This window comes from Chrysemys picta, chromosome 7 (genome assembly GCF_011386835.1).
Source record: "Chrysemys picta bellii isolate R12L10 chromosome 7, ASM1138683v2, whole genome shotgun sequence".
NCBI classification, from domain to species: Eukaryota; Metazoa; Chordata; order Testudines; family Emydidae; genus Chrysemys; species Chrysemys picta.
Genome location: NC_088797.1, coordinates 86,833,926 through 86,852,788, shown reverse-complemented (window position 1 = coordinate 86,852,788; position 18,863 = coordinate 86,833,926). Strand labels below are relative to the sequence as shown.

The following is an 18,863-nucleotide window of genomic DNA, read 5'->3' as shown; positions in this document are numbered from 1 at the left end:
TTTCCAGCAGCCTTTTGGCCTGAGAAAACAATAGGCCTAACTCTCTTCCTTCCAAACATCCTGGCAATTAGCACAGGATAATTTATCCATTAAACAGTTCAGATACAGGTTACCACAACCTTCAAAGAGACATAGAGACAATAATACTATTTCACTCAAGTATCATCACACATGTTAATATTCCTTTTTGATCTTTGAATTTAAAACTATAGCAATAGACAAGACTTGTTTGCTTACATCACAAGCCCTGAGCAAACATCTACCCTTTTACCAATGCAGACTTGCATTTCAAAGCTCTATTCATTTACATATCTTCCTAACCAGTCTAGGTTCACCCATGGGTCAGGTCAGTCTGAGTTAATTAACTCTTTCTGGCCCTGTCACCTTCCAATGAAATATTATATCACACTCATAACGTCACACAGGTTCAAGATTCCTGCTCTAAGGACCTACTGTCATACAATGGGCAGACAAGAGATGGGACTCAACTAAAGCAAAGGATTGAGGAAGTGGTAATTCTCTCCTCTCCCCACACCACCACTTCTCTCTTAGGCCTGGTCTACACTAACCCCCCAATTCAAACTAAGGTACGCAACTTCAGCTACGTGAATAACGTAGCTGAAGTTCGAAGTACCTTAGTTCGAACTTACCTCAGTCCAGACGCGGCAGGCAGGCTCCCCTGTCGACTTCGCAGTACTCCTCTCGCCGAGCTGGAGTACCCCAGTCGACGGCGAGCACTTCCGGGTTCGACTTATCTCGTCCAGACAAGACGCGATAAGTCAAACCCAGAAGTTCGATTTGCTTGCCGCCGAACTACCGGGTAGAGTAGACCTACCCTTAGTGTTCCTTTTTCTCTCTGTTCTTCCCTCCCCTCCCCGTCCCTTCCTTAGTGATTACCAAGAGGCTGGTGGTGTAACATGATCTGTGCAGATCCTCTCCCAATTCCTGACCAGGGGTCTGGAACAAGTGAAGAAGGCTGTCCCTCTTTTTAAAAAAACACAAATTATCCCAAGTTTCATACTGGACCCATTGTATATGGGGTTAGGACTTGGGTAGTCTTTGCATTGCTTAGTGGATGTTGATGCAGCATGGACATTTCAATAAAGCTGATCAGACAAGGCTGCAATGAAAATAACGACTCATCTTGGGCAAGCACCCAAAGGCTCTGAAGTTCATGCAAACTATCAAAATCTCCTCTTAAGCCTGAAGGATTGGGCAGAAACAAGAACAGCTTTTCTTTTGATTGGAACTACAGAGCCAGGAATGTAGTGAAAAGCTAACCGACGGCCTTCAAATCTCAACAAAGGCTGAAGTTTCAGGTGTCCTGTCTTTAATCCACATTGATTTGCACCATTCCTCAGCCAAGTCTGAGGTTTTGACATCACCACCACTTCTGAAAAGTGAATTGTGATCTCACCAAAGTGTCATAAATGAAAGAATCAAAGAAATGAGGCTGAAGAGGAAGGAAAAAGACTATTTTATACATAAATCTTGGTAGATTGTAATGGTGGGGAAGGAAACATGGGGAAAAAAGGACTGGACAGCTTAGTGGGACCTCAGCAACTGATCAGGAATGTTTGCATAAGTGTGTGTGTTGTGGCTGTTTAACTACTGAACATCTAATAAGTTGCAAAATAGTTTGTTTCATGGTAGGTATTTTGTTTTTCATTTTGTATCTATCCTTCTTTGAGCGAACGAGGTGGCAGTTTTGGTCTGACTGTTCTAAGTAGCCCCTTCTTCCCTTCCTCTTACTACCCCCAATTTTTAAAAGGTTTCAACAAGCAAGTGATTAGCCACAGCGTGCCCACAGTGTTACTATATCAGGCAAAGTGTCAGTTTCATTAGCTTGAACAGCTAGTGGGCCTTGGAAAGGTCTGTAGCAGAAAAGTGCCTCTCCCTGAGAGTTAAGTGAGCTTTGTGCAAAATCAGCAAGGACACTCTCTCTCTCTCTCTCTTGATTTGGATGAAGAGAAAAATGGGTTGAAAGCTTTTGCAGCTGAGACTGCCTAGAGCGACTTCTGCTTCTGGAGCACCCTTTGGGTTTTTTTGAGATTTGCCCTTTCAGCCCCCTGCTCCACAGCTGTAGGAATGGACAATACGCCACACAGGTTGTTTATTGCAAACACCCAAACTGGAATTGCAGTAGTTAGAGATGGAAAAGAATGATGAAATCCTTGGAGTTCATCCCACTGCATCATCTGCATGTGTCTGGTTCATATACGGATACTGAAATGGAGTTTCGATGGAGTCTGAGTATTTGGGGGTAGGGAGAAACAGAAATTTGGAAGGGCTTTAAAATCTAACTTGATTTCTGGTATTTGTGAATTTCCAGTTTTTAAATCAGTAGCTTTTTTTTTTTTTTTTTTTTTTTTTTTTTACTGAATTTGCCATGTTTAGCTTTTGCATCCAGAATTCTTTACAGGGGAAAGCACAACTTAAGGAAAATAGAGGTGGCTTTTCTTTTTGCTGGGAGAGGGTAAATGTTAAGTGTTTGATGGACTGAAACAACAGAAAGATGCACTCTAGGCTAGTGTTTCTCAATGACTGGTACCAGTCTCTGAGATCTCCCTGACACAGTTTAGGAAGGCAGAAAGCTGGCCCTTGATATCAAAAAGGTTGAGGAACTCTAGGCAAGTGCAGGTCAAATTCACGCCACACAGTGCTGCCAGTGCACAGCAATCCTGGCCTGCAACTCCCTGCTGCTCTTCCAGTGCTGCACCTCATGCCAGTAACGCACAGACTACAATTCTGAGTGATTAGCGATCTGACTCGCGTGCATTTGAAACTAAGACGACAGTCTTATTCAGTAGATAAAAAATGAAGCTGCTGCCTCTGAGTCAAGTCCCCTCTGTAGATGTCTTTGAAAGTTGCAAAATAAATTATTGTGTGACTCTTGTTCATATGTGGAGTAGCCAGAATTTCCCATCCTGGAAAGCTTCCATGCGGGATATGTGTATGTACAAATACACTGCCAGAGGGTGATAGATTCTAGGCCAATATATGAGCATTCAGGGCTCCTCTTTGAGTCATTCTGATGATAGCTGCTTGAAACCAGCATGAAAGTGCAGTGTAATTACGGATGAGTCATATGAGCAGGTGGATCTTGTTAGGTCCCACCAGGGTATAAGAGGAAAGGATGTAGGGTCTGGAACACAGAACTCCTGCAGGGAAAATGCTATGAACAGCTAAATATAGGGAGGAAACTTAGGCTGAAGTCTGTGTGACCTAGTGGATAGGTCACTGGACTGGGACTTGAAATCGGAGTCACAGTTGTGCCTCCATTTTCCCAGCTGTGAAAGGGGATGATACTAACCACTTTTGTAAAACCCTTTGAGCACTGTGGGGAATTGTGGGTGCACACAGAGCCCAGGCATGGGTGGCGGAGAGATATTGGTATGGATGGGGGAGGGACATGGCACAGACAGAGCCTCTGATGTGGCAGAGGAGTGAATGGGAGGGCACAGATGGGGGGGAAGGGGCTGCAGAAAGTCCCTGAAATAGAGAGGGATGGGAGGGTGACCCACAGGGAGCTTATTGGGGCAGGGGGAGGGAATGGAGGGATGCAAGAAGCCGCTGGTATGTGCAAAGAGCTTGGTGTACATACGCAACCAAGTATGTGACACTGTAGTGAAGCCAAAGCCCAGGAAAGGGTGAGTTTGGACTACATGTAGTGTGTGTAAGTATCCAGTTCAGAGCAGGAGGGGGAATCTACCTCCTGACAAACTGCTGTTCAGGTCGGGTTGGATCCTGCTTTCTGTGAGGTAAATAACGAAACTCCCATGGACTTTAATCAGAGCAGGTTTAAACTCTAAGAGCCTGGAGAGTCTCCCATTGAGTTCAGCGGCCTTTGTATCAGGCCTCAAGTGCCTAGCCTTTCTTGAAGCTGTTTGCCCTTCCATGGCAGCAGCACAGTGCCCGTTTGTGTGTTTTAAACACAGCCCCCTCTGCTGAGTAGAGTCCGCCCGCTGTTCAAAACACAAACCGACGCAAACCGCACGCACTGACTTCATGCGTGTGTTCATCTTCTGTGTCGCTTGAAGGAAATGTTTGCCTTCCAGAGAGAGTGAGGCCTCCCAAGTGGAGGCTGATTGCTAATGACAGTAGAATTAGATGGTAATTCGCAGATCAACTGCAGAGACACTGTGCTGGCAACTTTGGACTTTACCCAAGGAATTGATCTCGTTTCCCTCTGTGTATTGTGTTGTATTCACAGCATACACACAAAGACAGAGATGAAAAACAGGAATACTCTTGCTGGAAAGTTGCAACATGACACACTTATTTCTTAGAATTCAAAATTGCACAAGAACCTGAAAGCGCAGAGGGAAAACTTGCTGCTTCCTAGGCAGTGAGGCACAACTCACCCCACCTTGCATGAGAATGGCTCTTTACAGACTGACTGTGCAGGGGCCCTATAGCATGCAAGCAGAATCAGGACCGTCCCTCTCCCCCTACTCTTACAGTGATAGCTTACAATTCCAACACAGTCCTCAATACACCACATACTGGGGCAGGGTTGCTCTTTTTTCATTCTGTGTGTATATGTACAGTGCCTGACACAGTGTGGCTCAGACCCCTGAGTGGGGTCTCTAGGCACTACCACAGTACAAATAATAAATAACAGTAATAATACCCAATATTCCTATTAGCAGCCACCTAGCACAGCAAGGAGGTGGATCTTTCTTACCTCCCTCAGTCTCCCGTTGTAAATAGTGCAGAGTTGGGGGGGAGGAAGGGGAGAAGGAGATGTATCTTACATTTGGCAGCTCAGCGTTATAGGAAAAATGGCTTTCTGAACAGACACTGTGCTTCTCAGTGTTAGTACAGTGTTGCAGCCAATTGCCTGCCCATCATAGAAAGAGGAGGTCATACACTGCAGATTATTCTGAGGACACCCTCTTTTCCCCTTTCTTTTCTGCCAAGATGGGCAGGGGAAAGGTGCAAATGTATGTTTCCCCCCTGCCCACTTTAGTGCACTGGTCAGGAGTAGGGTGACCATATTTCCCTATGCTGAAAATATGGGATACCTGGTAAAATTGTCAGAGGGGTAGCCGTGTTAGTCTGAATCTGTAAAAAGCAACAGAGGGTCCTGTGGCACCTTTGAGACTAACAGAAGTACTGGGAGCATAAGCTTTCGTGGATAAGAACCTCACTTCTTCAGATGCAAGAACTTGCATCTGAAGAAGTGAGGTTCTTACCCACGAAAGCTTATGCTCCCAGTACTTCTGTTAGTCTCAAAGGTGCCACAGGACCCTCTGTTGCTCTTTCCTGGTAAAATTATTCGTATTCGAGTGAGTTCAATGGCAATCAGTCAGAACTAAGCAGTACAAACGTTCAAATTAATATCAAGTTGCATAAGTGCTGACTTGCCCTCTGCCCGGTGGGTGCTTGACCTGCACCTGCTCCTGCCCTCGCCCCGCCCCCATTCCACCCCTTTCCTAAAGTCCCTGCCCCCTTCCCCCAAGGCCCTGCCCCTACCCCGCCTCCTTCCCTGAGCATGCTGCATCCCTGTTCCTCTCCCTACCTCCCAGAAAGTCCTAAGCACTGCCAAACAGCTGTTAGGTGGCGGGAAGCACTGGGAGGGACGGGGTGGAGCAGGGACATGATGCGCTGGTGGCGGCAGAGAAGGAGGCTAGGAGCGGGGAGCTTGGCTGCCGGTGGGTGCAACCACTAATTTTCACCCATGGATGCTCCAGCCCCGGCGCACCCACAGAGTCGGCGCCTATGTTAAATTGACTGAGCCCCTGTTAAAAAGAAATACTGCGTAGTTGAATTCTTTTTATTTACCTTCTTATCTTTAAGGCTTTAGGGATCACATGGGGAGGGGACACACACAAACACACACACTCTCCCATACACCTCTCTCACACGGGGGGGTGACCAACTGACCTGACCCTCCCTACCCAGCCCTCTCCACCCTCCACGCCTGGCTGGACCCCTGGGACAAACCCGCCTCTCCTGGTACTCGCCACCACACCTTCCCAAGTCAACCCACTGGGGGTGGGGTGGGTGGCACGCCAGGTCACATGCCCCCTTCCCAGATTTCTGCCAGCATTCACACCAGAATGTGGCCAGCAGCAGCCTTTAAGCACTGTGTGGATGGGAAGGGAGCCGCTTCGAGCTGCAGCAGCGGGGGTAGGAGGGATGACCTGGCCTGTGTCTTTGCAGAACTCCTCTCTTTTCCCCCCCAACCCTCTCCTGTGGCTCGAAGCAGCTTGTCCTTTCCTGCCTGCACCGTGTGGAAAGGCAGCTAACACCTTCAGGCTGCTGCTGGCCAGGGCCGGCTTTAGGCCGATTCAGCTGATTTGGCTGAATCGGGCGCCGCCCTAAAAGGGCCCCGCAGCTGTCCACCCCTCCCCCAGCTCACTTTCCCCTCCTCCCCTTCCCTGAATGCTCCGCCCCCTGCTCCTCCCTCTCCCCTGCTTCCTGCGAATCAGATGTTCATGGGAAGTCTGAAACCAAGCAGGGGCAGGTGGGCAGCAGCAGGTAAGCTGGGGCGGAGGGGGACGCAAGGAGGAGGACTCCAGGGAGGCGCGGCGCGGCCCAGTCCGGCCCTGGCCGAGCGGCTCCCTCCGGCCCTGCTTGCGGCCAAGCGGCCCCGGCCCCAGCGGCTCCGGCCCAGCTAGGGCACCGGTTCCGGCCCCAAGCCCCGCAACCCCGGCCGGAGCACAGCCTGATTCCTGGGGACGGGGCTTGCCGGTTCCAGGAATCGGGTCCCGCTCTTGCTAAAGCCGGTCCTGTTGCTGGCCACCAACATAACCCATCCGCCTCTTGTCACTCGGCTACAGTGTGGGCAGAAAGGGATTAAGCCCTAACCAGTAAGGATGCACTGTGTACCAGGGCCCAGGGAACCTGACTGTAGGGGCTTCAGCAAACCTGGCCAGACAGGTGGGCAGCAGAGGAGGGGCAGGAACCGGGGTAGGGGTGGGTGAAGAGGGTGCTATGCCCCTGTCGAGGGGGCTGCTGTGGAGCCTGCAGGGTGGGGGCATGAACAGGCTGGAAATTGCTCCCCCTCCCCCGCATTCCAGAGCTTAGGGGAGGGGCGGAGAGGCTTCCCCGTGTCAGCCCTGAGTGCACCAAAGCCCCGCACAGCGCTTGGCTCCTCCTGGCCAGTGCCCCGCGCCGGAGGGTGTTGGGCTTTCCCAGGGCACTGGCTCAGCCAGAGGCAGTAGGGGAAGGAGGAAGGAACATGCCAGCTAGGCTGTTGGTGAGCAGAGTGCTCCGACCAGGGGCTGGTTCTCCGCTCAGTTCTGGGTGCAGGAGGGATGTGGAGGAGCAGTGGGGCGGGGCGGGGGTGAAGGGGCAAAGCAGGGAGAGGACAGTGAGAGGGGAAGCATATAAAGGGTCGATGGGTGGGCAGCAGAGGTGACACACAACCCGCTGGCGCCTGCCTGCACTCACCAGCCAGTGCAGCTTGCAGCGGGCAGCCAGTGGCGGCCGGAAACAGGATGGGGGCAGGGACCTGCTGGCCGAGAGCCAGCACACAGTGGAGGCTGTGCTGATGGACCAGAAGGGGGAGTAGCTGGCCCTGCACGTTGCAGATTTGCCCTGCCACCAGCCTTGCACACCCTCCCACATCGTCGGCCACTGGACCCACTCTCTGCTGGTGAGCAGGGATCTGGCCAGCAGCAGAACCCACCTGTACTGATGGGGGAGGGCAGAGGCGGACAGAAAATGTGGGAAAATTTACCTGTTATTAAGAAAAAGTCAGAACACCTGCGGAGGGCTTTAATATGGGACTGTCCCTTTAAAAATGGGACATCTGGTTACCCTAGTCAGGAGGGAAGGTGAGGGAGTTGATTTCATAGAAGGTTTTCAAATGTGCTTTTTCTCCTATGATGCATGGGACTGTCTGTCATAGCCACTTGCTCTGACTCTGTTTGGGATATAGATCTTGGGGGATGTGCTTTGTTGTAAGATTTAAGGGTAGATTGCTGTGGCTCCATTTTGCAAGGTACAATTCAGAAGGGGACTTGTTGCAGTATCACCCCCTGGACCAGCTATCCTTTCCCTCCTTGCTTCCCTAGCCCTCAGCCATGTTGTGATAATTTTAGAAGCGGGTGTATCTTGATCATTCAGCCCATGGGGTAACCAGCGGATCCCAATTCTTCTGTGAAATTGCTTGCCTTGTCTTGGTATCCAAGAGAGAGAGATGTGGTGGTGAAGGGTACATAGATGGGAGACTAGACTCTATATATTAAGCATCCTCCCCCCCCACACACACACCCGCCGTGGCGTTCACAAAAAAAATTGTTGTATTCTTGCCTCCCAAAACACACTGGCCATATTCATGCTCCCTTCTCTCACATCCCTGTGCCTTACACCCCCATCAAATGTCTACAGATATGTTGGCCCGTATTTATTTAACAAGGGAAATGGTTTTGGGTTTTTTTTGTTTTTTCTTTTTTCCCTTTTTTCTTTTTTCCCCACCATGGGGTTGGAGGTGGGGGGTGGAGAAAGAGGGCAAAATTCTTCACTGGGAACAAATCTCATTTTCAAGAGTCCTGACAAAATGAGCCATAAAATTACAATATTTCAAAGCGCTCTGTAATTCCAGTGCAGATGGCTCTTCATCATGGAATCTGAAAGCTCAGAAAATCTAAAACTCATTAGATTAAAATAAACCACCTACTGCGAGGAAGAAAAGCTTATTTATCAATATCAATTTACTTCTGATTACCCTGCTCTGCAATTTGTTATTTTCAGGAATTATGACTTGTGTATTGCTCATGCCAATGTAATTTTTTTTAAACTTTAGTTTACTTTTCTGTAAAATGTATTTATTTTAAACACCTAGCTAGAAACTAGTGGTAGATCCCTGAGCAGGAGGAGCTACTAGCAAATTGTGACAAAAAGTGAACCATTTGTGTTGCAAAAGATCCACAAGTTATTGGGGAAAGGGGGGAGGGAAGTGTGTGTGTTAGTAAGAACTGGGGCTCTGATGCAGTAGTATAATGGGGCAGGGATTTGACCAGGGAGCTGTGGCAGGCACATAGTAGAGGTGGGAAAAACATTCCGTTCATAGAATTGGCCTTGGTTGGAGCTGGACCCGCATTTATGCAGCATCGGTGGTTTGTACAAACTTTGCACAAGTTTCTTGTCAAGTTGGATCCAAATGTGTTTGCAGTCTGTAGATACTAGCAAATGTTTGCAGGCTGAAATTTGCTCGTGCTTTTGGAACACAGCTTGCATTCACAAGGGGGAGGGATAGCTCAGTGGTTTGAGCGTTGGCCTGCTAAACCCATGGTTGTGAGTTCAATCCTTGGCTACTTAGGGATCTGGGGCAAAATCAGTACCCGATCCTGCTAGTGAAGGCAGGGGGCTGGACTCGATGACCTTTCGGGGTCCCTTCCAGTTCTAGAAGATAGGATATCTCCATATATTATTATTATTAATTAGAGGTCACATGGGGAAACTGGTGTCTTTCAATAGAACCACTTCTTGGTTCTGTCAAAGCTTACAGGTTCTGTTCCACATGTTCTCACCAGGATTCAACATGAGGTTAATTCAAAGATTAACTGTTTTAAAAAACAATTTCCAGCTGGACTTGGTCATGGTTGCATGGCTTTGCTATGCACAAATCTCTGAATGGAAATTCATTATGAGGCCATGTCTACACTGCATAACTATGCTGGCATAGGGTATATCTACATTGCAGCGGCTGCAGCAGCAGAGCTATGGAGCCACAGCTGTGTCACTGTAGCATCCTACATCAATGGAAGGGTTCTCTCTGTCAATGTAGGTAATCCACTTCTCTGAGCCTGGTAGCTAGGTCGATAGAAGAATTTTTCTGTCAACCTCGGTGCATTTATAGTGGGTGTTAGGTTGACCTAACTAAGTTGTGTACACAGCATGAAATTGTTCACAGCCTTCAGCAATGTAGTGAGGTCACCTAAATTTTAGGTGTAGACTAGGCCTTTGATGCAGCCTGTGCCAACAGAAAGAGGAGTTGTGCCAGCTTAGCTACACCACTTCCCTAGGCAATGTTTAGCTATGCAGACAGAAGCACTCTTCTGTTGGCATAGGAGTGCCTATGCTAGGGTTTTGCTAACATAGCAATTCTGCTGGGCCTGGGTGTCTTTGTGTGCTAGCCAACAAAGCTATGCTGGCATAAGTTTGTAGTGTAGACATGGCCTGAGGTGCCATGGGATCACTTGGGATCCAAATTTAATTCTGTGCCGATTAAGTAGTTAATTGTGGCAATATCTTAAATAGTTGTCTTAATGCACTTGGTGATTTCCCAGTGATCATCAAAGCTCTGGACAAACATTAACTAAGACAAATGTCCATAGAATTGCTAGAGGTCAAGGGACATCAAGCACCTCTTTCAGACATAAATGAAGGAAGTTCAGAATTGAAATCTGATTTGAATCCAAACTTCTACCAAATTTGAAGATGTTTAGGTTAATTGTTTTGGCTCAAACCCGTTCTAGAAAAGCTCGATTAGCAAGGCAGATCCAAAGTTGGGGACCAGAGTGAGGGGCTTGTCGTCATGCATACCGAAGATCAGATTTTGGCCCTAAATGTTTAAATATGGGTTAGAATGTGTTGAGAAGCCCAATTTAAAGTTGTCTTTTGTCTGTCTGTCTGTCCATGAGTCCCATGCTGTGGTTCTGTATGTGGCTATTTAATAACAGGGTTTTACAAAGGAAGTTCTCCTCTCATAGCCTACTGATGTTTCTGTATGTGTGTGGGGTGTTTTTTTTAACATCCCTGCTTCATACTATGATTCCATTGTGGCTATTTTGTTGTTGTCATTGCCGATGTGTTTCCCCATTTAGGGGTCTTTCTGTCTACATTTTAAAGACCATTGTCATGTTGAAATCTCCATGGGTTAAAAAGAGGGATGTGTTTTCCACTTCCTTTGTTCCTGAATAATTGGGAGCAGAAGGAAGAGAGAGAGCCAGGTGTGATGGGGAAAATCACTGCAATGGTAGCAGTCAGAATGCCACTGCAGAAGAAGCCGCCTTGACAGGTGGATGAATGCCACATGCGCGCACACACACACACACACAGATCCCTATTGGGTTGCCAGTGATCTTTTTTGTCTTGTCTTTTCTAAAGGAAGCAAATACCATTAGTGGGTAGCCTCAGCTGTCGTTTTCCAGCTGCAATTATTCTGTGAATGGGGGGAGAGGGAAAGGGCGTGGGGCGGAGGCTCGTTAATTGCTTGATGTGCGTCTAGAGAGGAGGTTTGGGGAAGGGGGCTGAGAGGGGCTGTATACTGAGCAGTTCCTCACAAAAGCTGTTTGGGAGACACTTTTGATTTATACTTTCATTTCTTCTTTATGCTCTTGGAACAGCATGCAGCAAACAGAAAGACTGACACTGTAAATTAAAGACACAAATATTGTGGTGGTGTTCGGGAAAGAGAAGACCAGGTGGGGAAAAGGGAAGAGGCGATTGTAGGTTTGGGATTATAAAAATGCCAGCAGCAGCCCAAATGTTTCTGCCTGGCTGCCAACAGGGCACAGGCAATGCAGAAGCTGCTGCTGTTCTGACTAAGGCAATTAAGGGTACTTTGTATGTATAACAACTCCTCTCGCACAGAAGTGTCCCAACAGTGCATTTAAAATAACCAATACAGGTGCACAGCCCTATAAACTGCCACTTCCCAGCCTGATAACAATACACAGAACAGCAAATCCAGACGTGGCGTGAGCGGGTGCATCAAGTCCATAATTCTTCTAGATGAAACGCTGGCAGCTTCTCCACCACTTGTTGCCAATTTCACCTTGATTAATTTACAGTGAGGGCATGGGATGGGGGAACTGGAGCATGGGCCTCCTGGGGTGACTGCAACTCAACATAACAAAGTGAAGACTAAGTCCCTTGAAAGAGCATTTTTATCATTGCACTCTCTGCCCCATAACGACAGGCTTCTGAACCAAAGGCAGAGACGACCTATAGTGATTTCTAGGTAGGCACTGAGCCAAGACCATAAACCCAGGGGACGTACCTCTACTAATTTCAGCCCCAATCCTGCAATCTGGCCCATGTGGGCAGAAACTCAGTGAGGCTCTACACTCTGTGAACGCAGATCTGATTGCAGGCCTGTTATCTAAAGTGCTACCCCCACTTCTAGCTAAGGTAATCCGGGTGCTGCATATGTCACAATAAAACACTCACATTTCTCTTTCAGAATATGCAGCACCGAGTCACCACTGTAGACCTAGGAACGACTGAAAGGAAAAAGGCTATGAGTAAGGGGCCAATATTGTCTCACTAAAAGTGTCTGTGGGAGCACAGATGAACACATGTAGTGAAATGGGTGTCACTGGGGAGTGAGTTGTACATCTTCAAAACACACCATAGTTGGATGGTCAAAGCACCATAGGTGGATGGTCAAAGCACCAAAGTCTGAGCAGAAGTTTCAAGTAACATGCTGAGCAGGTGTGTCTGTGTCACCCTCTAGTGGCTGGATTGCTTAGCAGCTTGAGTTTGCTACTGCCCCTAAGCTAATGGAGCTTGTCATTTAACTTAAACAGTAGCGCCCAGGGCTGGCTCCGGGCACCAGCAAAGGAAGCAGATGCTTGTGGCGGCCAATGGAAAGGGGCGGCATGTCCGGGTCTTCGGCGGCAATTCGGCGGCGGGTCCCTCAGTCCCTCTCGGAGCAAAGGACTTGCCGCCAAAGAATGAAGCAGCGCGGCTGAGCTGCTGCCGAACTGCTGCAGATCGGGGCTATATATATATATTTTGGCACTTCACCGCTTGGGGCGGCAAAAAAGCTGGAGCCGGCCCTGGTAGCGCCTCATGCTTTTAGATCCAGAGGTCCCAGTTTCAGTTCCCTCGGGTGACCCATCCAGAGCCCTTATTAGATTTATATATACAAGAAACTATATTTCTACAGTGAATTGTTTTAGCAAAGAATCTCTTTCAGGGACAAGGCACAATTAAATATTCTCTCCAACGCAGAATTTTAAAGTTCTCCCTTGAAATTCCTAAATCCACAATATCAAAACAAAACCATCTCCAGAAACCAGTGTGGAGAAATGCAATATTAATGAAGACAATCAAAATGGCATTTCAAGCAATTACTTATGTAATGAAAAAGTGACTTGGAATATACAAAATTCAGATTATCATTCAATTTAAAAGGGAGGCTGTCAACTGTCTTTATTTCTAAATAATTTGAATGGTTTTTCCACTGCCAGTTGTTTTAGAAACACACTCTGAGAAGCTGGAAAATAACATTTCACCTCTCTGGCTTGTGGTGGCCGCAGTTCAAAACCACAAACACAGTTTCCTCCTCTTGCGAGTCTCATGCAGCAGACGGCAGCAGGATGGGATGTTTTGTTGACATCTCCATTTGGGCCGCAGCAGCATCCTCTCTGGTGCCAGCAAAACGTGCGCCTCTCTGGAATTAGGGTTTCTTGACTGCGTGCTGGAAAGGGACACTCATACTTTGGTTATGATGTGTCACACCACAATGGCAATGCTTTAAAGGGGACCTGCAATGGAAGAAAATGGGTTTGTGGCTTTTTGGATTTTCCTCAGCCCGGTAATGTACAGCCTGGTAGGTTGTGGGGGGAGGGAGGGAGTAGAAGGCACTAAGAGGGGGCTTGTGACAGAGTGCAGGGCAATAGCAGCTGAGCCAGCACTCTGGTCACTGCAGCTCTAATTAATTACTGTAGAGCAGACAGGGCCGGCTCCAGGGTTTTGGCCGCCCCAAGCAGCCAAAACAAAACAAAACAAAAAGCCACGATCGCGATCTACGGTGGTAATTCGGCGGGAGGTCCTTCACTCCCAGGCGGAGTGAGGGACCGTCCGCCGAATAGCTGGACGTGCCGCCCCTCTCCGGAGCGGCCGCCCCAAGCACCTGCTTGAGAAGCTGGTGCCTGGAGCCAGCCCCGAGAGCAGATCTCACTTAAGAAGAGCTGTACCTAACTGATGGGTGAGGAGAACTAAGTGGCTAATTAAGCCATCAGGCAGATGGTACAAAAGGCACAGGAAGGAAGTGGAATGGGAAGAAGCAGATTGCTTTCCCCGGCTTGTCTCAGGAGCTGAGGGCTCCCAGGGGCTGTAGGTGTAAAGCTCTATAGTCAGGGCCGGCTCCAGGCACCAGCCGACCAAGCCCATGCTTGGGGCGGCACCTGGAGGGGGGCAGCGCTCCGGCCGGCCGGGGAGAGTGGGGCCGCGGCCGGGATCAACGCCCTCCCTGTGGCGCTCCGGCCGGCCAGGGAGAGCGGGGCCCCAGCCAGGCTCGCCGCCCTCCCCCAGGCGCTCCAGCCGGCCAGGGAGACCAGGGCCGCGGCGGGCTCGCCCCCCCTTCTCCCCTCCCCCCCCCCACCCCCCGGCGCTCCGGCCGGCCGGGGAGAGCTGGGCCGCGGCCGGGCTCGCCGCCCTCCCCGGCCGCGCTCCCCGCCACGGGGCCGGGGGCGGTGGGAGGCTTTTTTGCCTAGGGCTCTGTCTATAGTGTACCAGGGTTATGGGAATCCACACGGTAAACAAACTGCATGGGGTGTTTACCAGCAAAAAGGTCTCTTAGGCTTGGTCTACACTACCCCCCCTAATTCGAACTAAGGTACGCAACTTCAGCTACGTGAATAACGTAGCTGAAGTTCGAAGTACCTTATTTCGAATTAGTTCAAACTTACCTTGGTCCACACTCGGCAGGCAGGCTCCCCCGTCGACTCCGCGGTACTCCTCTCGGCGAGCTGGAGTACCGCAGTCGACGGCGAGCACTTCCGGGTTCGACTTATCGCGTCCAGACTAGACGCGATAAGTCGAACCCAGAAGTTCGATTTCCAGCCGTCGAACTTGCCGGTAAGTGTAGCCAAGGCCTTAGCTGTGTGTGTGAACTTGAGCAGAGGCAGAAGTGAGCAGGACCTGCCACACAGCTTAAGACTGGTGTGTGTGAGGTGGTTTGTTGTAGGTCTTGTCTAGCCTGTTTTTCCTGGTTGACTCCATGGGGACTGAACTGGTAAGAAATACCCTGTAAGTAAAACCTGATGAATTGAGAGAAGGAATTTATTTATATTCGAACATTTCAGACTTTTGTTAATATCTATGACTGAAACATTTGGGAAAAATACTAGCTTATTTAAGATTCAATATTCCTGCTCTTTCAGTTAAAGGCGGAGAACTCTCAATTCACATCTGAGACCTCCACCGAGGTTCATGATTTCCAAAGGTTACGTTTTAGAAAATAAAAAAGGCAGAATTGATCCCAGTTTTTTCCTGAAGTGTTGCTGCCTATAGAATATCCGTGAGTGCTCTAGTTTTATGAATCAGATAATGGTGTATCCATCACTTCCCTTGGAGGGGAGCTATTCCATACATTTGTCTGATAGGGAGCACTTCCATTTCTAATTGTGATGAGGGGGCCTCTCAAGTTTTGGCTTTTCAGATTAGCGTGGATCCTTTAGCAAACTAACTGGACCCTTTTAGTTCTGATCTGGTGGGCTGGAAATCTCCAAAGAATTGCCTCCTAATGGTTTCTCAGCTTCCAGTCCCAGCTGGACAGGTGAATGAAAAATGGGAAAATCAGTCAATCAATAAAAGCTTACATACCTTTCCATTTTTAAATTAATGTTGGTGCCCAAACCTTCCTTACTCTTGCTCATTTTCATTGTGTTATTTCTATGTTCTATCCTTTGGTCTATGTTGTGATGTTCCTTTAGAGAAGGAGAAGGGAGGATGCTCTTTGGCTAAGGGTGTGTGAATATTAGCCTGGAAACTTTCATCACAGATGAGGAAGATGAGTATAAAGGTTGCTCAACAATCGAGAGAGAGCCCCTAGTATGTTCATAACTCTGGCTGGTTACAATCTGGGTTGAAGGTGCTGACAGTGGAGCTGTTCCTGGCTGATCTTTAGCAGGACCACAACAGAAGTCCCTCTTATTGCATTGTGATCACTCTCTGCCCTCCCCCCTGTTTCCCCCCAGTGCAAGCTACTAGCTGAGTTAGAAGCCTTGCTGGATTCCACGTGAGTTCACCTCCTCCTTGGTCACAGCAGTAGGTTTGAAAAAGCAGCAATACTGAGGGAAAGGATTTGGGTGTACAGGATTAGTGAGAGTGGGGGAATTTGCACCTTGCATGGCGTTTAGGAATGGAAGAGCAAGGGAATGCATGATGAGAAGAGGAAGTTCTTTGTCCTGTGATGGGCTAAATATATGGGTAATAGCAGTGGAAGTTGCTCAGTGGGTTTGATCCTGCAAGACGCTGAGCACTTTGGTGGCAATTGAGAAAGGAGCACATAAGCACATGCCTCACTTCCCAGGGGCTGCTCATGTGCATAAAAGTTAAGCGTGTGCTTAAGTGAGTTATTGTATCACGCAGGATTGACTTCAATGTCTTGTTGTGTAGGAAATCTTCCCAGAATTCAAGTGGGACAGAGACTTTCAGGGCCCTCACAGCTTGAGGCACAAATTATCTCAATTTTGGCAAGATGGTGACACCTCCTCTCCCCTCCCCATTCCCTCCAGCAAGTAACTTGATGATGATGATAATGTAGATTCATTTGCACATACACTGAGCTGTCCTCATGAGGTGAGGTGACGCAAACCAAATGCGAATATGCAGTTTGGAGCGAGGGGGGAGAGAGAGAGAGCCTCTATATGATAAGAGGTGCCATCTTACTGATAACTCATTAAAGTAAGGTCCTGTCTGCCTGTTTGTGGTGGTTGCAGTCCAAGTGGGAGTTCTCCATATCAAAGCACTTCATCCAGGATCCACTGCTTTATTAATCTACCCCTTGAGTACATGAAATGAAGTTTAGCACATTTTAGTCGGTATATACATGCTTTTATTTCAAGCTCCAATTATTGGACCATATCCTCCGTTAGCGTAAGCCAGTGTAGCTCTGTTGAAGACTGTGGGAATGCTGATTTACAACAGCTGAGGATCTTGGCCTTAATTTTACAGCATCCAGCAATGTGGTCAGTGGGTACAGATAGATCAGTCAGACATGAAACCTATCCCCAACCACTTAGTCTAAGGCCCCCAGCCCCTCAAAGGAGAATCCTTACCCATGCTGAATCAGTGGGACTCCATGGCGGCTTGAGTCTGCCTGATCAGATTGTTTGCAGGATGTAAGATACTAGACAAGACGCAACAAGAGAATATAACAAAAGAAGGAGTGGTAATGTGGGATGGAGATGAAAATGGTTACAATAAGAATACTTAATTGTTACATATACATTTTGGTTTTTTTTCTGTTTAAATGTATATACATACACACACACACTCTCTGTGAGTGCATAATACCTGCATAGTGTATACTTGTCTCCAGGACAGTATATATTTTACTATCAATCATATAATTTGATTTTATTTTTCTCATTTTAAAATACAAATGTTCTGTGGTTTGGAGGTTTTTGAGTCCCCCCTCCCCCACGTCTCTTTTATTTAATCATCTGAAAACAATGTAAGCATCTGACCATTCTAACCATTTCTGTTTGCATTTTTAATTCTGTGGTTTCATTGTAAGAAGCCATGTGCTCTGTTAATACTAGCCTGGGAAATTCTAGAAGCTAAGTGGGGTGCTAGAGTGCTTATTTGCATGCTAATGTATTCAATGTTCTTCCAGCTCATAACTATTTCACAGCAGTGCTGGTGTTTGAGAGCTTTGGATGTGCTCATGTGTTCTCTGCTATTTTTTACATTGTACTTCTAAATTCCTAGTGAATTTTTAGTGATTCCAGTCCTGGTCTCCCACACAGTTCTGCCAGTACAACTTGATAACTCACTGCTATACCAGTACTGGGCTCCCATACCACACTGCAACACAACTTTAATTCTGACCTCCAGCGTTTCACTGCTATCCCTATCCTCTCCTTCCTAACAACGTGTCCTGTGCATCTCAGCCCAGACATGCAGCCCCCATGCTGCGCCAGTCTGGAGAGCTGTCTGCTGAGTAGACACTGCTGATCATGCTGAACTGTGTAATGATTCTTATGATGTGAGCAAACATCCACTGGAGACTAAGAATAAAACATTGCTCTCATTTTGATTTGTGACATGAACAGTCATTTGACACTGTTTTCCAGCTACAATGGGACAAATTAATCCCTGGTGTAACTTCATTGACTTCATAGAATTAAATCAGGGATGACTCTGACCCAATAATTTTAACCCTTTGATTCCCACACCTGGTTTGCACGTTGGTGTGCGAGGTGGGGGAGGAATGAGGTCTGCCATAGAACACAGTTATATGGCATACAGTCATAAAGCTACTACCTCTAATACTTCTAGACATACCCTGATTGGATCAAGACAGTTAAGAGTAGTAAAGTATTTTGTCCTAATGCTATTCAGATGCAGATTGTCAACTGAAAGGAGGAATTTGGAAAGCATTGGCTTGTCAATCACAGTGGAATTCTGTAAAGAATGCAGGGTTTGGACTACTTGGAGCAAAAAGGCAGTAATCACTCTCTTTGGCTATAGCGAGCCTGACCCTGGAATACGGGGTTTTGTTGGGGTCACCTCAGTAAACACTAGGCAGATTCCAATAACTATTATGAAATAACTAATGAAGCAAAGTTAAAAGAGCTAAATATAATTTGGGAGACTGAAGGGAGACATGATGACTGTATGTGAAGAATTTAAAACCAAAGAGGGAGAGGAGTGGTTTAGAATAATCCAAAAGGCTATAAATAGGAGTAATGAAATTAAAAATGAGCAAACGAAAATTGTCTGGGCATCAAGAAAGATTGTCCTAACAGTGAGATCTCCAATTGTAGGGGGGGGAAATCTCCCAAAGGAAACGGCAAAAGTCCCATCTCTTGGGACATGTACAGTTGCTTTTAATGCAATATTAAACTGTAAGGTCCAATCCTGTATAGCCAGAGTTATGGACAAGATAATCGGATGTAGGTTTCTTGTATCTCTAATTTCCATGAAGCTGTGTAATTTAGCATTAT

The 18,863-nt window shown here is 47.6% G+C and overlaps 1 protein-coding gene across 3 annotated transcripts in view; it reads left to right on the top strand.

Annotated features, from left to right (window-relative positions):
* Positions 1–18,863, top strand: part of CDH23 (cadherin related 23) — a 533,292-nt gene that overhangs the window by 39,280 nt on the left and 475,149 nt on the right. The window lies entirely within an intron of this gene.